A 24,177-nucleotide genomic window follows, 5' to 3' on the forward strand; every position below is an offset into this window, starting at 1 on the left:
GGCATTATACCTATACAGGGCACCACAAAAAACCTTATTACTAGAGTTAAGCGAACACCTGGGTGTTCGGGTTCGAAAAGTTCGGCCGAACTTCCCGGAAATGTTCGTGTTCGGGATCCGAACTCGCCCCGAACTTCGTCCCGAACCAGAACCCCATTGAAGTTAATGGGGACCCGAACTTTACGGCACTAAAAAGGCTGTAAAACAGCCCAGGAAAGGGATAGAGGGCTGCAAAAGGGAGCAAAATGTAGGTAATTCCCCTGCAAACAAATGTGGATAGGGAAATTACTAAAAATAAAAATAAAATAAATAAAAATTAACCAATATCAATTAGAGAGAGGTCCCATAGCAGAAAATCTGTCTTCATGTCATAGCAGAGAATCAGGCTTCATGTCACCCACCACTGGAACAGGCCATTGTCAGATATTTTTAGGCCCCGGCACCCAGACAGAGGAGAGAGGTCCCATAGCAGAGAATCAGGTTTCATGTCATAGCAGAGAATCATGCTTCATGTCACCCACCACTGGAACGGGCCACTGTCAGATATTTTTAGGCACCGGCAACCAGACAGAGGACAGAGGTCCCATAGCAGAGAATCAGGCTTCATGTCATAGCAGAGAATCATGCTTCATGTCACCCACCACTGGAACAGGCCATTGTCAGATATTTTTAGGCCCCGGCACCCAGACAGAGGACAGAGGTCCCATAGCAGAGAATCAGGCTTCATGTCATAGCAGAGAATCAGGCTTCATGTCACCCAACACTGGAACAGGCCACTGTCAGATATTTTTAGGCCCCGGCACCCAGACAGAGGAGAGAGGTCCCACAGCAGAGAATCAGGCTTCATGTCATAGCAGAGAATCATGCTTCATGTCACCCACCACTGGAACAGGCCATTGTCAGATATTTTTAGGCCCCGACACCCAGACAGAGGAGAGAGGTCCTATAGCAGAGAATCAGGCTTCATGTCATAGCAGAGAATCATGCTTCATGTCACCCACCACTGGAACAGGCCATTGTCAGATATTTTTAGGCCCCGGCACCCAGACAGAGGAGAGAGGTCCCATAGCAGAGATTCAGGCTTCATGTCATAGCAGAGAATCAGGCTTCATGTCATAGCAGAAAATCATGCTTCATGTCACCTACCACTGGAACAGGCCATTGTCAGATATTTTTAGGCCCCGGCACCCAGACAGAAGAGAGAGGTCCCATAGCAGAAAATCAGGCTTCATGTCATAGCAGAGAATCATGCTTCATGTCACCCACCACTGGAACAGGCCATTGTCAGATATTTTTAGGCCCCGGCACCCAGACAGAGGAGAGGTTCATTCAACTTTGGTTTGCCCCGCAATATAATGGTAAAATGAAAATAAAAAGAGGATTGAATGAGGAAGTGCCCTGGAGTACAATAATATATGGTTAAGGGGAGGTAGTTATAAATGTCTAATCTGCACAAGGGATGGACAGGTCCTGTGAGATCCATGCCTGGTTCATTTTTATGAACGTCAGCTGTCCACATTGGCTGTAGACAGGCGGCTGCGTTTGTCTGTAATGACGCCCCCTGCCGTGCTGAATACACGTTCAGACAAAACGCTGGCCGCCGGGCAGGCCAGCATCTCCAAGGCATAAAAGGCTAGCTCTGGCCACGTGGACAATTTGGAGACCCAGAAGTTGAATGGGGCCGAACCATCAGTCAGTACGTGGAGGGGTGTGCACACGAACTGTTCCACCATGTTAGTGAAATGTTGCCTCCTGCTAACACGTTTCATATCAGGTGGTGGTGCAGTTAGCTGTGGCGTGTTGACAAAACTTTTCCACATCTCTGCCATGCTAACCCTGCCCTCAGAGGAGCTGGCCGTGACACAACTGCGTTGGCGACCTCTTGCTCCTCCTCTGCCTTCACCTTGGGCTTCCACTTGTTCCCTGTGACATTTGGGAATGCTCTCAGTAGCGCGTCTACCAACGTGCGCTTGTACTCACGCATCTTCCTATCACGCTGCAGTGCAGGAAGTAAGGTGGGCACATTGTCTTTGTACCGGGGATCCAGCAGGGTGGCAACCCAGTAGTCCGCACACATTAAAATGTTGGCAACTCTGCTGTCGTTGTGCAGGCACTGCAGCATGTAGTCGCTCATGTGTGCCAGGCTGCCCAGAGATAAGGACAGCGATGGACTGGCCATCGGGAGTACCGGGAGAATCCCGGTGGGCCGATCGAATTATGGGCCGCCGGGCCAGGGCCGGCGCCACCCATAAGCAGAGTAGGCCACCGCGTAGAGCGCACTCTGCCTGGGGGCGCCGGCGCTCTGGAGTCCGAATTCCGAGTACTATTAGCCGCCGCCGTGCCACGCCCCCTACTTGTGAGATCCATCCATCTAATTTCCTACTAGCCGCCGCCCGCGTCACGCCCCTACCTGTGATCCATGTCTGACATCATCTGACTGCTGCGCCTCCTCTGCATTAATGATCTGACTCCTCCTGCTGTTTGGGTGTTCCTAGTTGCCGCCGCCGGCCGGATCTTCATAGTGGATGTGCTGCTGCAGCCTGCCCCTGTTAAGTCGATTCAGCGCGAGATCCCGCGAGGCCGGAGGAGGTCACGGGTCTCGCGGGATCTCGCACCAATACACACGATCCATCCTATCGTCATATCCGGGGGGACGTCACAACCGGAAGTGACGACTGAAGGTATACAAATATTACAGGGGGTAGGGAAAGAGCACTAGACAAAGAAGACACCCCACAGGAACAGGATCATCAGCGTCAGCGAGCGACACAAGTATGTACGGGGGGGGGGGGGACTTTTGGCGGCAATTTCAAATTACATAATGGAGTCTGACTGTGCACTGTCTCTGGGGGCAATATTACTGTATGTGGGGGCACTGGAGGGGCAAATTACATAATGGAGGGCACTGTTTGTATGTGGGGGCAGTATTACTGTATGTGGGGGCAGTATTACTGTATGTGGGGGCAGTATTACATAAAGGAGGGCACTGTATGTGGGGGCAGTATTACTGTATGTGGGGGCAAATTACATAATGGAGGCCGAAAAAGGGGGCGGGTAAAGGGGTGTGGTCAGTGGGCGGAGTCAGTGGGCGGAGTCAATGGGCGGCAAAATTACCTCTTGCCTAGGTAAAGTGGGCCGGTCTGGCTGAAGTCCAGGGCCACTTTATTGTCCCAGTCCATCCCTGGATAAGGACAAGCTGTTCTCTGTGGGAGGCGTATCGTCATTGTTCTCCGTTTCCCCCCAACCACGCACCAGTGATGGGCCCGAGCTGCGTTGGGTGCCAGCCCGCTGTGAACATGCTTCATCCTCATCCTCCTCCACCTCCTCCTCATCCTCGTCCTCCTTGTCCTCCAGTAGTGGGCCCTGTCTGGCCACATTTGTACCTGGCCTCTGCTGTTGAAAAAAGCCTCCCTCTGAGTCACTTCTAAGAGACTGGCCTGAAAGTGCTAAAAATGACCCCTCTTCCTCCTCCTCCTCCTGGGCCACCTCCTCTTCCATCATCGCCCTAAGTGTTTTCTCAAGGAGACATAGAAGTGGTATTGTAACGGTGATAACAGAGTCATCGCCACTGGCCATGTTGGTGGAGTACTCGAAACAGCGCAACAGGGCACACAGGTCTCGCATGGAGGCCTAGTCATTGGTGGTGAAGTGGTGCTGTTCCGCAGTGCGACTGACCCGTGCGTGCTGCAGCTGAAACTCCACTATGGCCTGCTGCTGTTTGCACAGTCTGTCCAGCATGTGCAAGGTGGAGTTCCACCTGGTGCGCACGTCGCATATGAGGCGGTGAGTGGGAAGGCCGAAGTTACGCTGTAGCGCAGACAGGCGAGCAGCGGCAGGATGTGAACGCCGGAAGCGCGCACAGACGGATCGCACTTTATGCAGCAGCTCTGACATGTCGGGGTAGTTGTGAATGAACTTCTGCACCACCTAATTCAGCACATGCGCCAGGCAAGGGATGGGCGTCAAACCAGCTAGTCCCAGAGCTGCGACGAGATTTCGCCCATTATCTCACACCACCAGGCCGGGCTTGAGGCTCACCGGCAGCAACCACTCGTCGGTCTGTTGTTCAATACCCCGCCACAACTCCTGTGCGGAGTGGGGCCTGTCCCCCAAACATATGAGTTTCAGAATGGCCTGCTGACGTTTACCCCGGGCTGTGCTGAAGTTGGTGGTGAAGGTGTGTGGCTGATTGGATGAGCAGGTGGAAGAAGAGGAGGAGGAAGCCGAGTAGGATGAGGAGGCAACAGGAGGCAAAGAATGTTGCCCTGCGATCCTTGGCGGCGGAAGGATATGCGCCAAACTGCTCTCCGCCTGGGGCCCAGCCGCCACTACATTTACCCAGTGTGCAGTTAGGGAGATATAGTGTCCCTGGCCGTGCTTACTGGTCCACGTATCTGTGGTTAGGTGGACCTTGCCACAGATGGCGTTCCGCAGTGCACACTTGATTTTATCGGATACTTGGTTGTGCAGGGAAGGCACAGCTCTCTTGGAGAAGTAGTGGCGGCTGGGAACAACATACTTTGGGACAGCAAGCGACATGAGCTGTTTGAAGCTGTCTGTGTCCACCAGCCTGAATGACAGCATTTCATAGGCCAGTAGTTTAGAAGGGATCGAGGGTGGCTAGGTGGGAATTTACGCTTTCTCTCAAATGTTTGTGAGATGGAGAGCTGAACGCTGCCGTGTGACATGGTTGAGATGCTTGGTGACGGAGGTAGTGGTGTTGGTGCTACATCCTCTGTTTGCTGGGCGGCAGGTGCCAACGTTCCTCCAGAGGCGGAGGAAGAGGCCGAGGCAGCAGCAGAAGAGGTAGCAGGGGGAGCCTGAGTGAGTTCCTTGTTTTTAAGGTGTTTACTCTGAACAAGTCTCTGGAGGAACGTTGGCCCCTGCCACCCAGCAAACAGAGGTCCCAGATGGCGGTGGCCAGTAGCAGGCGGACTCTCTTGGCGGCTGGTGTTCTGCTTTTGCCCACTGCTCCCTCTTTTGCTACGCTGTTGGCTCGGTCTCACCACTGCCTCTTCCTCCGAACTCTGAAAGTCAGTGGCACGACCTTCATTCCAAGTGGGGTCTAGGACCTCATCGTCCCCTGCATCGTCTTCCACCCAGTCTTCCTCCCTGACCTCTTGTTCAGTCTGCAGACTGCAGAAAGACGCAGCAGTTGGCACCTGTGTTTCTTCATAAGAGTCGTGCTGAGGTGGTATTCCCATGTCCTCATCATCAGGAAACATAAGTGGTTGTGCGTCAGTGCATTCTATGTCTTCCACTGCTGGGGAAGGGCTAGGTGGATGCCCTTGGGAAACCCTGCCAGCAGAGTCTTCAAACAGCATAAGAGACTGCTGCATAAGTTGAGGCTCAGACAGTTTCCCTGATATGCATGGGGTGATGTGACAGACTGATGGGCTTGGTTTTCAGGCGCCATCTGTGCGCTTTCTGCAGAAGTCTGGGTGGGAGATAATGTGAACCTGCTGGATCTACTGTCGGCCACCCAATTGACTAATGCCTGTACCTGCTCAGGCCTTAACATCCTTAGAACGGTATTGGGCCCCACCAAATATCGCTGTAAATTCTGGCGTCTACTGGGACCTGAGGTAGTTGGTACACTAGGACGTGTGGCTGTGGCAGAACGGCCACCTCCTCCCCCAGCACCAGAGGGTCCACCAACACCTCCACGACCATGTCCGCGTCCCTTACTAGATGTTTTCCTCATTGTTACCGTTCACCACAATAAGAAAAAAATTATTTGGCCCAATGTATTGAATTCAAGATCAGGCTTTTTTTTACAGGCACCTAACACTATCTGGCTATCTACTTAGGTACCGTATTACACTAATACATGCACAGCAGTAACCACAGATTTAGCTGAATATAAATTGTAGGCCTAGTATTTAGGCGGTGGATGACAGGTGTACGTTTACGGACAAAATTAGACTTGGAGATGCACTGTAGCGTTTGAAGTTATTGAGAATGACCCTATCCGCACCTTCAATCTAATATACCCATTTATGGATAGATTTAAACTTGGCCTGATACAGCAGAAACCACTGATTTAGGGAATTGCTAAGTTGGGAATTGTATTTCAACCCAGAACAAAAACTGTGCTTTGGCGGACACTAAATAAATTAACCAGCCACAGCGGTAAAAACTGATTTAGCTGAATATAAATTGTAGGCCTATTATTTAGGCGCTGTATGACAGGTATACGTTTACGGACAGAATTAGACTTGGAAATGCACAGTAGCGTGTGAAGTTATTGAGGATGACCCTATCCGCACCTTCAATGTAATATACCCTTTTATGGATAGATTTAAACTTGGTCTGATACAGCAGAACCCACTGATTTAGGGAATTGCTAAGTTGGGAATTGTATTTCAACCCAGAACAAAAACTGTGCTTTGGCGGACACTAAATAACTTTTGCCAGGCACCGCAGTAACCACAGATTTAGCTGAATATAAATTGTAGGCCTAGTATTTAGGCGGTGGATGACAGGTATACGTTTACGGACAGAATTAGAATTGGAGATGCACGGTAGCGTTTGAAGTTATTGAGAATGACCCTATCCGCACCTTCAATCTAATATACCCTTTTATGGATAGATTTAAACTTGGCCTGATACAGCACAAACCACTGATTTAGGGAATTGCTAAGTTGGGAATTGTATTTCAACCCAGAAAAAAATATATCCTTTGCCAGACAGCAGACAGTATTGCAATTGGCTAGCCACAGATGAAACACCAGATTTAGGGTACTGCTATTTTGGCAATTGTATAATTTCACCCCTCAATAAAATAGCAAGCACAGCCAAGCCCCTGATGTAGGATATAGCAAAAAAAAAAAACACACTATTGATGGTTAAATGGACTTGGTGGCAGCTTGTGCTGGCGCACCACAAGACTCAAAATGGCCACCGATCACCCCAGAAAAAAGTGACTGAAAAACGCTCTGGGCAGCCTTAAAACAGTGAGCAATTGAATAGCAGAGGTTGTATGATACACAGCTGTACATCGATCACTTCAGTAAGTAAATCCCTGCCTAATCTCGCCCTAACAGCAGCAGCTGCATCCTATCCCTACACTGATCAGAGCAGAGTGACGTGCGGCGCTACGTGACTCCAGCTTAAATAGAGGCTGGGTCACATGCTGCACTGGCCAATCACAGCCATGCCAATAGTAGGCATGGCTGTGATATCCTCTTGGGGCAAGAAATCGCCGAACACCGAACCCGGACTTTTACGAAAATGTCACGAACACCCCAGAATTCGGTACGAACCCGAACTATACAGTTCGGGTTTGCCCATTCCTACTTATTACTACTTGTGTACTACAGGAGGATATTATACCTATTGGGGGCACCACAGGAAATACTTATTGCTACTGGGGCTCTACAGGCGGATATTATACCTATTTGGGGCACAATAGGAGGGGCTTGATACTACCGGGACACTACAGGAAAGAATTATACCTATTGGGGCACCACAGGAGGGCCTTTTACTACTGGTGCACTACAGAAGGATATTATACTTATTGGGGGCACCACAGGAGGGCATTATTATTACTGGGGCACTGCAGGAGGGCATTATTCCTATAAAGTCACCACAGGAGGGCCTTCTTACTGCTAGGGAAGTACAGGAGGGTATTATACCTATTGGCGGCACCACAGGAGGGCATTAAACTACTGGGGCATTAAAGGTGATAACTTTAACTACAGGGGACCTATAATGGGCATTAAACAGTAACCACTGGGGGTCTTATAGGGGACATTATATGTTCTGCCCTGCAGACATGCAATCTCATGTACAGGCAGCCATTTTACCATCTGCTTCAGTGTTAGTGTAATGTTATAGTACATGCTACACTATGCTTAATACTTATACATGTTATTTGTATTCTTGTAGGTTTACCACACACTTGTACAATCTCTCACTCACGTGCATCGCACAGAGATGCCCTCCTGTGGTGCCCCCAACATTATAACTACTGGGGACACTATAATGGTGGATAAGTACTACAGGGGGGCCTTATTAATATTATAGAGAGCCTTTTTACTGCTGGGTGCACTATGGTGGCCATTATTATTGGTCACAATATGGAGGGCACTAACAGGGGCACTTTTGGGGAGTAGTATCATTATTGGGGGCATGTATTATTGGGGGTTAGTAATATTAAGAAGGGCACTCTGGGAGGAAATTATTGCTATAAGTAGGACTTTTATATTACTATAGGTGGAATAATCTGTATAGCAGTATAATGTTTAATACTGTTGGGGCAGCAGCATGAGGAGGATGATGATATTAATAAAGTGAGGAACCTAAGATGACTGGTAAACTCTGCAGAGACTAGATGCGTTTGAAAGAAGTTGTCTGGCCCAAATGTAGAAGATGGGGAAAGTCTACATCAGAGGAGACATCACCTGGGAGGTACTGGATGTGAGAGGTATATTGTGTTGTATGTTTGTTAGGGTCCATGCAGCAAGTAAAATATGTCTTTAGTCCTAGGGCAAGCTTGTGTGTGTGTGTTTAGGGCAGATGCTTTGAGAATAGGGCACATATGTATTGGGGCTTGGGCCCCAGATCTTTTGAGACTCTAGCAACGCCCCTGCCCTCCTTTATGTGTAATAAAGGGTGTATTGGAGTGTCGGTTCCTTGTAATTTGTGACAGCCCTTTCACTTAGTGCATAGGCTTTATGAGTGTAGGAGTCCCACTACCTGAACAATTGTACCACAATGTGAATGAGGCCCCTCTTTATGTGATATACAGGTTGTATCAGAGTGCCTCTTCCTTGTAATTTCTGGCAAATTTTATCTTCAGTTTGGTGTGTATTATTGTCAGTCTGTAAAAGTGGCATACTGCTCGGACAACATCGTTCTCAGCAGCAACTTGCATCCAGACATCCTTCCCATACTGTTCCCGAACCATTTCAGTGGTGTTTCCATTAATTTCTGACCTTTTCCTATGAACCAGGCACCCTCCCCTCTTCCGAGCAGTGGGTGCCTGGTTTAATGCTCGGGTTCTCCATTGTGCTCGGTTGTTCGGTAAAGCACCCGAGCATCCCAAGGTGTTCTACTCGAGCACCCGAGAACTTTGGTGCTCGACCAACACAAATTATAATTCATCTTTAACCAGTGTCAATGTAGCTATAGTTTGACAAATAGAATTCAAACTTGCAAATGCCTGTCATAAATCTCTAGATGAAAGTGTTGTTAAAAATGTACAATATACGAATATACTTTACACAAAAACTGCTTGAAAAATGTGCTTTCTTCTAAGAGCATGGAAGCCCCTTCATTGTAATGATGAGTGGGGGGTCCTGGAGATCAGACAACTACTATTGAAACACTGATTGTCTTTCTTAAGCCAAAGCAGCCAAAAAACCCTGGAAAACCCCTTTATGCACTGATAGTGAAACTTTTTTTTATTTCAGTTCTCTTGGATGCTTTGTTCTCATATTTGAAGGCTTGGGTATAAATTCATAACAACTTTTAATTGACTTGGATCACTCCATGAAGTTCGGCTAAAATGTGATAAACCTAGTGCAAGGTCTGAGGAGGTGGCACGTGATATCTGTCTTTGCAGTTCTTAAAATTTCTAAGTTGTGATGCAAAACGGTGCCATTTTTGTCTGGAGTGTTTCTTAAAAGGGAATCTGTCACCTTGATTTTGGACCATTATCTACAATAATACAAGTTTATTACTGCAGATATGGAGTCCAGATTACAATTTTTTTTTTCTTACCACCCCCTGCTCCCCCGCTGTCAGAGCTGCATTAAAATGTACTGTCAGGACTGCCGTGCATACATATCAGTCCTTTCCATTATGTTAGAACTGCATAGAAGTCAGGACTGCGTATTTCAGTGCAAGTTTGAGTGATGGCAGCGAGGGAACTGGGGGCTGTAGGAAAATAAAAATAGTGATCTGGACTCCTTATCCACAGTACTATGCATCTATTGCTATAGATCCAGGGTACGCAACCTCCAGCACTCCAGCTGTTGTGAAACTACAACTCCCAGCATGCATACTTACTCTACTCTTTTCAGGACTTTTATAGAAATAAATAGAACATGCTGGGAATTGTAGTTTCACAAAGCTGGAGTGCTGAAGGTTGCTGACCCCTGCTATAGATAATAATCCAAGATCGGGGTGACAGAATCCTTTTAAAACATCTTCTACTTGTCCCCTAACTAGACTTAGGCTACTTTAACACTAGCATTTTTGTTGGATCCATCTGCATCTGTTATGAACGGATCCAGTTGTATTATCTTTAACATAGCTATGATGGATCCATCATGAGCTCCATTGAAAGTCAATGGGGACAGATCCGTCTTCTATTGTGTCAGATTGTGTCATAGAAAATGGATCCATCCCCATTGACTTGCATTGTGGGTCATGACGGATCCTTCTTGTTCCGCATCCCAGGACGGAAAGAAAACTGTTGCATGCTGCGGTTTGCTCTCCGGTATGAGAATGGAATGGGATGCATTTTGAAGAATTCTGTTCTGTTCGGTTAAATTTTGTCCCCATTGACAATGAATGGGGACAAAATGGAAGCGTTTTTTTTCCGGTATTAAGACCCTATGATGGATCTCAATTCCGGAAAATTTTAATGCTAGTGTAAAAGTAGCCTTAAATGAATTCAGTGGTTTCCTAATTAATCATTGTCTTTGCCCAGAGTACACCAAACACTACATACTGTATGTTTGACCCTTTTTTATGTCAGTACTTTTCGTGCCCTTTTCTTAGCATTACTGCATCCTGGCAGGATGTTCACATTCAGAACTTCCCGTTTTCATCAACTTCCTGCTGAGTTTTCTATCCAAACCCATCATATTTTGCTGTGTGATGTTTCACAGGCCTTGCTCCACCTAACTAACATAAAGAGGGAAGGTATATGGTGCATGAATACTGCCCAGAGATTGTTCTGGCAGAAGGAGCAAGCCCTGTAAAACATTACAACTCAAAGTATGCTGAGTTAGGGATGTGCAGATCAATTTTGGGACCAGCGTAGACGTGAAGTAGACAGGGATGTAACCTTGTGGACAGAATGCTCCTTCATCTGTCTGTGCATATGAAAAGCAGACTCACTGCATCCGGACTGTCCCTGGACACTTCAGAGACAGGGAGTAAGAAGAATGATTGTGACATTGGCAGAAGTTAAGATTTTCTTGAGGAAAGTTATGTGACTTGATCGGAAAGCAGTGGATACACAGTGCTTTGAAATAGTGAGCACATTATGAAATGTCTTCTTTTTTTGGCAGGTTCACACATGGGGCAGGGTGGGGGGTTGTTAGGAAGTCGTAGAAAACCTCTTTAATTACAGTCTCAGCAGTTGTGCCTGAACAACTACAGCAGCTATGTCGAGGATTTGCAAAACCATTTCATAAATGTCAGCTTTAACGAGGCTCACCTGGCCTACAAAATCTTTTGAATTCTATGGACACCATTACACTGTTTTTTGTTTATTGTTAATTTGCTTTCACAAACCATAATTAAGGACATTTTAAATATTTTTGTTACAATTGTTTCTATTATTTTGTTATTGTGGAGTCTGTAAGTTCTTCACCTAGTTGGATGTCCTTCTAAATCTGACATAGGTACATCAGGTAGAGTGATGCGCCTAGCTATACTGGCACTCTGCTCTTCCCTCTCTGTGTTAGACATAGCAGCAGGGACCAGAAGGAAAATGTGTACAGCAGATCGTAATGTAGAGAAGAAGGAAACATCCAATTCATGAGGGAAAGCATGTGACACAAGAAAGGGAGGAAAGCACACACAAGGCAGTCTGCAGGATGAGGAGGGTGAATCAGGTAGGCTGTGTACAAGTATAGAGAGAAAGTAGAAAGCGACCTCTGCAAAAAGGAGGGGAACTCACACACTCATCAGAATTAGTATCTATCAGCCTCATGAGTTGATGGTGAAATCAGTCCAGGATTGAAGCTGTGAACAGGAAGCATAGTTCTGTTTAAAGTGTAGTGGCCCGTGTAGTGGAGGATGCCCGCAGCGGACCACAAGTACCACAAAAAGACATCCTACACAAGATAGAAAAATGTGTGGATGTAAATAGGTATATGAAATAAACATTAATAAGGAAGGTGCACTACTGTGGATGCAAACAAACAAGTCTGACTAAACCCTCAAACTGGTGTTAAAATTTAGAATTTAGCCAATATATCCTTATATGAAATAAACATTAATAAGGGTTTTGAGGGTTTAGTCAGACTTGTTTGTTTGCATCCACAGTAGTGCACCTTCCTTATTAATGTTTATTTCATATAGCTATTTACATCCACACATTTTTCAATCTAGTGTAGGATGTCTTTTTGTGGTACTTGTGGTCCGCTGCAGGCATCCTCCACTGTATGCATTTTTGCTGGGGATCGCCATTAGCAACGGGCCACAAGTGCAGGATCTGCTCCCCTGGGTATAGATGCACAACTGCATATGAGATTGAGCACTTCCTGCCTTTTGACACCACACCATTTTTAGTAGTTTGTATATAGATATGTTTGGAGGTATATAAACTCCATATTCAAATGTGCCTGATTTTCATCCACAGGCAACATTTAGGTGCACCTTTGAGGCCTGGGCCTTATCAGTCAGTCTTAGGTGGGACTCACAGCCTCCTCCCTCCTCCCATTGCAAGCATGGCTGCATGGTGGAGGTAACTGGTGAGTTGTCTGTGAGTCGAACCTTACGCTCCTGTAATTTGCCCACTGGCTCCTGGTATTGCCCATACGGCACAGGTAGGTTAGCATTAGGTCCCGAGCTACTTGAGATACCTTGACGCGGTGCTCAGGCTCAGATATATCCTTAATATAAGGATATATCGGCTAAATTCTCAATTTTAACACCAGTTTGAGGGTTTAGTACATGTGACGTCATCGGCGCAGGCGCACTGAGGATGGAGCGGCCAAGCGAGTGTCCTCCACTCAGTGCGCCTGTGCCAACTGAAGACCGGCGCGAGATTTAAAACGCAGACAGGGCCAGTCAGAGGAAGAGCGCATTCGCTGGCTCTGTCAATCAACATGAGGAGGGGGCGTCATTATGAATGGAGGATGCGGCTGCTATGGTAGCAGCAAGTAGCTGCCCTATCTGCTGCTAGAGGTAATTTGCATATTATAAAAGTCAGTTTTTTTTTATATAACTACTGAACCAAACTGAGTAATAGCCCTATATATTCAGAAATCGCAGCATAAGGATTTTAAGGAGACAAAAAATTAAAAATGAGTTTAGTGGAGTGACAGAAGTCCTTTAAGTCCCGAGCTACTTGTGATAACTTGGCACGGTGCTCGGGCTCAGATATGTCCTTCATATAAGGATATATTGGCTAAATTCTCAATTTTAACACCAGTTTGAGGGTTTAGTCAGACTTGTTTGTTTGCATCCACAGTGGTGCACCTTCCTTATTAATGTTTATTTCTTATTCTGCAGATCAATACAAATACGGCATTGCCGACTTTGTACAGTTTTTATTTTGTTTTAATTTTTAATATGTTTATGTTTTTGTTTGTTTTTTTGTTTACACAATAACTTTTAGCCCCCTTAGGAGACTAGAACCTGAGATTGTTTGACCCCTCATCCCATACACCATAATAAGGAACTATTATTTTGTATAGAATTCTAACACGCTGCCTACATTCATACCTCATGTCAGACTTTGCAGGAACTTTACCGTCACAGGCCTGGGAACCTTCAGTAGGTCCCAGAATGCCATGGTAACTGACTGGAGCCCCATGATTTCACTGTAGGGGCTCCAATGGGAAAGCAGAGGGAGCCACATCCCTCTGCCTAGCCTCTCAGATGCTGCGATCACTATCGAAAGTGGCATCTGCGAGGTTAAATGATCAGTTTCTGAGTCAATGCCAATCATGGTCATTGTGACCAGGTAGCTGCTGTATTATACAGCTGGCACCCGCCACATATGGAGCCGGCTCAGCACAGTAGCCTGCACTATACAACCACTGACACATTATTGAGGACATGCACGTGATAATTCATGAAGGGGTTAAAGAGTCTTCTATCAAAGCTCTAACTGACTGTTGCTAAGAAGAATAGTGAAAAAAGGATCGGCACTCACAGATTGTTGCTGTTAAGATGCTTGGTTTATTGTCACATATGAATGGTGATGCGTTTCGGTACAGTACGTGCCTTCATCAAACCGTGTCACACGGTTTGATGAAGGCACGTACTGTGCTGAAAAGCATCACTATTCATATGTGACAATGAACCAAGCATCTTAACAGCAACAATCTGTGAGTGCCGTTGTTCGCTATTGTTGTTTGGGACGCCAGCCCCTAGACACGGGCACCACCACGCTAAATTCAGCTGCAGTGCCGTTCGGTGTTTATTGTATCCTACGTTGCAGACTTCAGCATTTTTTATGAGCACTAAAAATGCCTGTGTGTACCAAGTCAGATAGGCAGAGTGGTGGACAGTGAGAGTTAGCCCACATGTCCATAGTTAGGGACTAAGTTAGAGACAAGAGGCAGCTGAGAGCCTTCTAGTAGAAAGAAGCATCTTTCCCTAATGAAGTATAATACAAAACTGCTTAACATCTGTGTCCCTACACAATATTAAAAATAAACCAAAATGACAGTTACACTTTAAAGTATTTTTAACTAATGAAAGTAATGAAGTGTTTTGAAAAGGTATTAATATCCATTTTAATAAATAAAAATCTGAAAAGGGGGGTGAGCATTTGCATTCAGCCCCCTGAGTCAATATTTTATAGGACCACCTTTCAGTGCAATTACAGCTGGGAATCAAGGAACACAACAGACAGGTCAAGGATAAATACAGGTTTGAACAGCTCACAGAACACTGTTCTATCCATCATCTGAATATGAAAGGAGTATGACACAACTACAAACCTGCCAAGACATGGCTGTCCACCTAAACTGACAGCCCAGGCAAGGAGAGCACTAACAAGATCTGGCATCTATGGAAGAGTAGCAAGAAGAAAGCCATTTTTGAAAGCAAGTCATAAGAAGTCCCATTTGCAGTTTGCCACAAGCCATGTAGGGGACATAGCAAACATGTGGAAGAAGGTGCTCTGGTCAGATAAGGCTAAAGTTGAACTTTTTGACCTAAATGCAAAACATTATGTGTGGCGGAAAACTAACACTGCACATCACCTTAAATGCACCATCCCCACCGTGAAACTTGGTGGTGGCAGTAGGATGTTGTGGAAGACGTTTCTTCAGCAGGGACAGGGAAGCTGGTCAGAGTTGATGAAAACATGGATGGAGCTAAAACATGGCAATCCTGGGGGAAAACCTGTTAGAGGCTGAAAAAGACAAGACTGGGGTGGATGTTCACCTTCCAGCAGGACAGCAAACATACAGCCAGAGCTACAATGGAATGGTTTAGATCAAAGCATATTCATGTATTATAATGGTCCAGTCAAGTCCAAACCTAAATCCTATTGAGAATCTCTGGCAAGACTTGAAAATTGCTGGTAGAGACATACCCCAAAAGACTTGCAGCTGTAATTGCATCGAAAGTTGGTCAAACAAAGTATTGATTCAGGGGGGCTGAATACAAATGCAATCTACACGTTCCTGATTAAATAAACCATGTATCCCTTTCTTTTCACTTCACACATACTTGCTACTTTGTGTTGGTTTATCACATAAAATTCCAATAAAAAACATTTAGGTTTGTCAGTGTAACATGAAACAATGTGAAAAAGTTCAAGGGGTATGAGTATTTTTTCATGGCACTGTATTTGGACACATTCTAATCATATTCTTGCAGCTTCTTGGGCAGAAAGAGCCCATGTTCTCATCAATACTATTTTAGAGCTGCTTCATATTTAACCTCCTCCCGTCCGCCCATAGGATTTTTGTGCTCGGATCGACTATCAGAACAGCCGTGAACAAAATACTGTATTGACACATATTACAGTAACAAATTACGGAAAGCTAAAGACATCTCGCGTTTAGGGTTGGGGATGTAGCGAGTGTAGCACAATGACTTCCAACGCCCTAACCTCTTTATAATGTGCCCCGGTACATTGTTTTTAGAGGCGGCTGATGCCGCGCCTATCCTGAATGAATGGCCGGTGATGCTCAATGGATCCACGCCTACTCCTGGCAATAAGGCGCGGATGAACCTAAGGAAGGTCTGTATAGAGAGTGGGCCGGAGTCGTAAGCCAACAATGGGGAGTGAGGTGCGTCGGGTTTGATCAGCGCCAACCATTCATTAAACACTGCGACCGGGCACCATACATTGCCTGTGGGAAAATACTTAACCTTGGTGGTCTCGCCGGGTCTGGTCGTCTTGGTATGATAAAGTGTGAGCACATAGTGGGAGCCTGAGTGTTGTAAATGTTGCTTCTGTATGAAAGTATGGCGGGAAACGGGGCACGTAAATTCCCCGGGTCGTAGGAAGCCGTAGAAGCATAGATACAGGGCGGTCTTAACTAAGGCGCTAGTCCTAACTCCGAAGGGGTTGGTATCTAGGATGGCCGCTAAGGATTTAAACATGTCCCCAGAGAAGGGTCTCCTGGAAATTGTGCTAACGGCTGCTGAATTCTGAATGCCCTTGAGGATTGTTTTAACAGGGTGAGCGGAGAATAACGAGGGTCTATCTGGGTAGGAGATGTGCCAGTAGTGTTGTATACCGGCTAAGTATGACTTGATCGTGCCGTGTGCTAGTTTGAGGTCTGAGTGGCAAAAAGCTATAAATGCAAGTAAATATGTGATATCGTCCATGGCCAGCTGTGGACACTTAATCTGGAATCTAGAAAAATGGGACCACGCCGTCTTGTACGTCCTAGCCGTGTTCTCGGACAAGGACCTCTGCATGAGGAGCCTGGCAGTGGCCAGGTGCGTGTTCAAGGCATGACTAACAGGTTGTGCGATGGTGTAGGGGTTGGTACGGGGTCCGCCTCTGGTGAAATCTGAAAGAAAAATTGCAGTTTACCTCTAGATAGAGCATCTGCTGCCACGTTTACCTTGCCAGGAATATGTGCACATTCAAAATTAAACTGGTACTGCAGAGCCAACCAGATAAACTGTCTCATGAAGGCCATGATTTCACTGGAGTCTGACCTACCCTTATTGATCAGTGCTGCCAGACCTTCATTATCGGTCAGAATCAGCACTGTGCTCTTGCGCCAGTGAGCTCCCCACGCCTCTGCTGCAGCGACAATGGGGTAAATCTCGAACAACGAGGATGACTGAGAAAACCCAGGTATGGTAGTAACCTCGGGTGGCCAAGCGCTGGCCATCCAGTGGTTGCCGTAAATGGCGGCGAAGCCCAGAGCTGATGAAGCATCGGCGTGGAGGACGGGGGAATGGCTGGACACTGAGGGAATAAACAATGAAATACCATTCCAGTTGGAAAGGAACCGGTCCCACATCACTAGATCGGCCAGAGCTTGTTGATCTAGCCTCACCTGGCTATCTTGGTCGGAGGCTGATGGAAGAAGGCTAAGGAGTCTGGAGATGAAAGTCCTGCCCTGCGGGATGATCCTCATGGCATAATTGAGCATGCCGAGCAGGCTTTGGAGCTCCGCTCTGGAACAAATGCCTGCGCAAGCTAACTTATGGATTTTATCTCTGATTCTATGTAGTTTGTCCGGAGGCAAACTAGCTTGCAACGTAACGGTGTCTAGTTGGATACCTAAAAAGGTCAAGCTGGTGTGGGGGCCCTCAAGCTTATGATTCGCTACTGGAACACCGAGTTTGCTGAACACTTCGGTCAAAACTCCTAGATCACCTGGAGGCCGTGCCGGAGGTTCGATCAGCAGAAAGTTGTCTAGATAGTGGATGACGTGATGGGCACTGAAGGTGTGCTCCAGGATCCAGTGTAGACTACTGGCAAACTGATCGAACAGCCAAGGGCTTGATTTTGAGCCGAAAGTGAGACAGTTAGCGAAATAATAAAGCCTATCCCACCTTACGCCATGCCACTGCCATAGTTGGGGGTGAATGGGCAGCAGTTTAAAAGCGTCGGTGATATCTGCTTTTGACAGCCACGTGTGCTGCCCCAAAGACAGTATGACCTGAATTGCCTCGTCTATGGACGCATATTTCATGCCGAACTCCTCGGAGGGAATAAGAGCATTGAGGCTAGGCACGTTAGAAGAATGTGGAGCTGACAGGTCGTAAATCTGGCGTTTTTTATTGGAGAATTTGCCAACAACCATGCCTATCGGACTAATTCTCCAACAATCGAAAGGGGGCTGGCGCATAGGACCTATTAGGTAGCCCTTTGCCACCTCTGCTTGAATGAGGCCACTGACCGCCTCGGGGTTCCTGACGGCAGACAGCAAATTCCTACATTCGTACGTGGTCTGTGGTAGGGATATCTGGCCTGTGTGGAAACCTACGGTGAAACCGTTAAGGAGGAACCTCACCCACTGTTGGTCAGGATGATCAGCCAGGAATGTGGCTAGCGTGTCAACATGCACCCTGCCTAGTCATGCCGGGTGAAGGCTTTTCTGAGGACACGCTGTCTTGGGGTGGGCCCTGAAACAGTTGGTGCATAAATGCAGCAACCGGCATTGGCTGTAGAAGCACCCTGTGTGATTGAAGTTGTTGCAAATTTGCGATTTGCCTAGGTAATTGATGGGCCTGCCTAATTTATCGACCCCTGTGGCGGATTTGGGCATGACGCTATCGGGTGCCTGCCTAGTCTGGGAGCTGCCTGACGGAGGATTGCTGGAGGCGCACCACTCTGCTGTGTGGGAGTGTGAACTGCAGGTGGAACAAGCGGGGGCTCTCAAGCCAGCAAAATGGCGGCAAAAAAGCTCGGTGTCCTTCACTGCCCAGTCGACGGTGTGCTGGAACTGTGTGAGCAAGGCTGCTGCCCTTGCAGAAAAAGACCTATGATACCCGTAGAAGGCCGTGCCCCCGTATTTGTGGCCTAGGTCTACTACTTTGTAGAGGTATAGGTCAAATTCTTCACGGCGACTGGGCGACACGGAACAGATGACGTCCCGGTATAGGCTAAACGCCAGCACAAACTCAGTAATACTGAGTTTGCGGTTTAGCCTGATGTCCCGTGACTTGAGGATGACGGACACCTCCCCGCAGGCGATGGTCTTATTGTCGGGTACCTTGTGTGTAGCGATAAGCAGACAGGCTAAATTGACATCCTTACCGTCTAGAATATCCTGCCTAACGTTGGCCGGAATGAAATGCGATGGTGCGACATTAGGGAAGTTGGGGGGGGGTCACCGCAGACGTGGAGGGGACTGATGGAGACGTGAGTGTAGGGGCGCCAGCACTGGAGGTGGAAGCCCTGTTCTAAATCTCCTCTAGTCTGGTTTGGAAGCCGGACATGGAGGACGCCATGTTATTAATTGCCGCTTGTAACTGGGTGATGGAAGTCTGTATGGTGTTGGGCGTAAGCAACTCTTGACTGAAGCCTGGTTCGGACTGTAGCAAACGAAAAAGTTCGGCCTTCCTAGCAGATGCAGGGAAGGGAATTCCTCTGCGTAACAGTTCCGTAGTTATCCTGGATATGGTCCAAGACCTTAGGGAGCGGGGTCATGCCTCTTTCTGACTGTACGTCCCCGCTGGTTTGGGATGACGCAGATGCAGTCGGAACTTGGTTGTGTGGCAGCTCCATCTAGAATACATGAAATGCATGACACGTTGGCTAGCTAAACGTGACAATTGCCTGTACCATGCACCCTGGTGAACTAGTTAGGGAAGAAAGACTAACCGTGCAAGCTGTGCCTGAGGGAAATAACGCGCCGCACTCGTGAACCCTAACACCCCCTGCCACCTTATGAACCCCGGGACGGGGCATGTACAGCCATGACTGCTGATGTCCGTGGGGGCCCACAACTGCGTGTAAGTGGGTTATAGTGGATGCGTGTGAGACAGGAGACCTGTACGCTCGAACGGTGAGCCTTACCAAGCTGCGACTAAACTGGCGCCTGTAGCCGTGACAGGACTTGCGTCGTCTCTGAAGACGTGACAGAGTTGCGTATGCCTGAAGTCGTGTCAGGACTTAGACTGAGTCTGAGGACGTGACAGACTTGACGCGTGTGCCTGAAGACGTGACAGGACTTGACCGAGTCTGAAGACGTGACAGACTTGACGATTTGCCTGAGGACGTGACAGGTCTTACGTTGAGTCTGAAGACGTGACAGAACTGGCAAATGCTGAAACGTGACGGAATTAGCGTGAGAGTCTGAGCACGTGTCAGAAGTGGGCCAGCTGAGATATGCCGTGACTATCAACTGAGTCTGAGGACGTGACTGACCTGCCGAGGCTGAACGTGCCGGGACTGCGTGTGGGTCTGAGGACGTGACAGACCTGCCGCGGCTGAACGTGCCGGGACTGCGTGTGAAACTGAGGACGTGGGGAGAAACCCCCCCCTTTTTTTTTTTTTTTTTATATATATATATATTTTTTTATATTAATGGCTGTACATGAACCCCTGGTGAGGAGTGGTACCCCTGGTGAGAAGAGAGCGAGGAAGAGAGGAGAGAGAAAGGGGGAGAGCAAACCAAATAAATTCCCTTTATCGGATCCTGATGGAGGAAGTATGTGACTATTTGACTGTGAACGAAACAGAGCACCAGGTCAGCTTTGAAAAATAAAGCCTGACCTAACTATGTTACTGAATCTACCTGCACCAGGGTTTGTAGGAGTTAGATACTCTGACCGTACGAGCCCTTGAAGCCTGAGATGACACCTGTTTATGGAATTAAATGCATCAATGATATAGACAGTACTGACAACTGAATGCCCGTAATCGGACGTCTAGACGAGTATGTGCGCCCCCGTACTCTGCGCCCGCGCGGGGTGCGCGGAACCAGTAGCTGAATAACGACGTATGCCCAGCGTGAGTATGCTTGAATTGCATACTGTCCGGACTGCGGTAGCGAGAACGGTACGAGTGGCGACACAGAAGCTGCGGTGCGCCGAACGGATGAGAAACGGAATGTGGCGATATGGTGCCGTGTGCGCCATGGGTACATGATGTCTGACCCCCGACTGTGCGCACGTGGTGGAAGGGACCGGGTACCCTGTGGCTGCGTGGGTACTATAACCCAGGGGGTCTGAAATCCGGCAGCACGCTGGGGGCTATCACGGGATCGACGCCTGAGGCCGTGGTCTGGGAAGTGCGTGGTGGGCAATAGAAGACGGCGATAGCGGAGCCGACAGCACACTCCGGCGGCGCGGGACGTGTACTAGATAAGTGGTACCGCCGCTAGGAGGAAGCTGTCGGCTGCATGCGCCCGTTATCATGGCTGCCCGGCGAGGAGTGGTGTGGCTGCCGAAGCGTCCGCCGCCTGAACGTGGGGCGGGAGACCAGGGGCATGCGCCCGTTACCTGTGCCGGGATGCCTGCCGGACGGGAGCGGCTGAAGGTGAGATGAGCGCTGCTGTAGGTGGGGAGATGAGCGATGCTGCAGGTGGGGAGATGAGCGATGCTGTACGCAGGACGGCGGCCGTCGGACGCGATTCACCACGAGACCCGGAAGTGACGGACACGCTGTCGAGCCGGGAATCGTGGAGGAAGCCGCCAGGGGGGAAGGGCACGGAGGTGCCTTAAATAGTAAGAGCGGGAGCCTCCCCTCCCACAAATACGGCAACTACGTTGCCTACACAAACATCCTATGGGTGGATCTCTATTTCTGAACGCACGTTTTAAAACATCCGTTCAGAAATTGCAGCTGCACGCTAATCGTGCAGCTGCTGATCGGGTTGCCCGCTGTCAGTGACAGCAGGGCAACTCAGAGAGAAGGCAGGGACAGTGCCCAGGTGTCCCTGCCTTCTGGATCGCTGCATACACAGCGCTCACCGAGCGCTGTGTATGCAGAGCAGGAAGCACTATGCGCTTCCTGTTCCGGCCCGGCGGTCGTGTGACCGCCGTGACCGGAGAGTGCAGGGGCTGTGTGAGGTCTTTCAGAGACCTCGATCAGCCCTGCACTGAGGCTGTACAGCGCAGAATTATGCTGTACAGCCTCTCTGGGGGGTGCATTTCTTCTGTAACTGGGGCTACTATGTCAGCCCCAGTTACAGGAGAAATCAACAGTGAAAAAAAAATGAAAAAGTGAAGCAAATGTCCCCCAGAGGTCTTGTATGACCTTATGGGGGACGAAAAGTGTAAAAAAAAAAAATATAAAAAAATAAAGGGTTGAAAAAATAAAATAAAAAAAAGTTTCACATGTAAAAAAAAAAAAGTCCCCAAGTAAGGAATAAAAAAAAAAATATTAAAAATAGAAAAAATAAAATAAAATAGACATATTTGGTATTGCCGCGTCCGTAAAAACCAGCTCTATAAAAATATCACATGACCTAACCCCTCGGGTGAACACCGTAAAAAAAAAAAAAACTGTCAAAACAAGCAATTTTTGTCACCTTACATCACAAAAGGTGCAACACCAAGTGATCAAGAACGTGTATGTCCCACAAAATGGTACCCATAAAACCGTCACCTCATCCCGCAAAAAATGAGCCCCTACATAAGAAAATCTCTCAAAAAATAAAAAAAACTATAGCTCTCAGAACATGGACACATTAAAACATTATTTTTTTGTTTTAAAAATGCTATTATTCTGTAAAACTTTAATAAATGAGAAAAAGTATACATATTAGGTATCGCCACGTCCGTAACAATCTGCTCTATAAAAATGTCACTTGACTGAACCCCTCAGGTGAACGCTGTAAAAATAAATAAATAGAAACTGTGCTAAAACAACAAATTTTTTGGTCACCTTGCCCCATAAAGTGTTATAATGAATGATCAAAAAATCATATGTACCCAAAAATAGTATTAATAAAACTGGCACCTTATCCCCTAGTTTTCAAAATGGGGTCACTTCTTGGGAGTTTCTACTGTAAGGGTGCATCAGGGGGCTTCAAATGGGACATGGCATCTAAAAACCATGTGGAGTTCCTTTTCTTCTGCGCCCTGCCGTGTGCCCATACAGCAGTTTATGACCACATGTGCAATGTTTCTGTAAACTGCAGAATCTGGGTAATAAATATTGAGTTTTGTTTGGCTGTTAACCATCGATGTGTTAAAGAAAAAATTGGATTAAAATCTGCCAAAAAAGTGAAATTTAAAAATTTGATCTCCATTTTCCTTTAATTCTTGTGGAACGCCTAAAGGGTTAACAAAGTTTGTAAAATCGGTTTTGAATACCTTGAGGGGTGTAGTTTCTACAATGGGGTCATTTATGGGGGTATCCACTATGTAGGCCCCACAAAGTGACTTCAGACCTGAACTGGTCCTTAAAAAGTGGGTTTTGGCAATTTTCTTAAAAATTTGAAGAATTACTTCTAAACTTCTAAGTCTTCTAATGTCCTAAAAAAATAAAATGACATTTCCAAAATGATGCCAACATAAAGTAGACATATGGGGAATGTTAAGTAATAAATATTTTATGAGGTATCACTTTCTGTTTTAAAAGCAGAGAAATTGAAATTTAGAAAATTGCGAATTTTTCAAATTTTTGGGTAAATTTGGGATTTTTTCATAAATAAAGGTGAAATATTTTGACTCAAATTTATGATTATCATGAAGTACAATGTGTGACGAGAAAACAATCTCTGAATGACTTGGATAAATAAAGGCGTTCCAAAGTTATTACCACATAAAGTGAGATGTGTCAGTTTTGCTAAATTAGGCCTGGTCAGGAAGGGGGCAAATGGCCCAGATGGCAAGTGGTTAACTTTTTTTATGAAGAAATTGTGTTTGAGCATTCTACATTATGTTTATTTTTTTTATTAACATGACCTTAATATTATTGGGGTCATTTATCAAACTAGTGTAAAGTAGAACTGGCTTAATTGCCCATAGCAAGCAATCAAATTTCTCCTTTTATTTTCCAAAGGAGCTGTCACTAATGAAAGGTGGAATCTGACTGGTTGCTATGGGCAACTAAACCAGTTCTACCTTACACCAGTTTGATAAATGACCCCATATGTCTTTTGGCATTAGCATCACTGCTGCCCCATCCTATTTAGTAGTTTGGCTATTTGAATTAGGGGGACTGTATGTTTTGCAGTTTTGCTGTGTGAGTGAAAACTGTGCAGCAAAAACTGCATATGCATTAGGGCTAATTGCCACAGTTTTGCACCAAATGCAAGTGAAGCACATAGTATTCAAGTGCAATGAGGGTCATGGTCCTATTGCCCCCAAAGAAGAAAGTTAGGGTGGGTGGGGGGTCTGGATGTGACTTTTAGTTTTGTGAACAAGTAAAATTTATCCTGA

This window comes from Bufo bufo, chromosome 3, assembly GCF_905171765.1.
Source record: "Bufo bufo chromosome 3, aBufBuf1.1, whole genome shotgun sequence".
In the NCBI taxonomy this organism is placed as follows: Eukaryota; Metazoa; Chordata; class Amphibia; order Anura; family Bufonidae; genus Bufo; species Bufo bufo.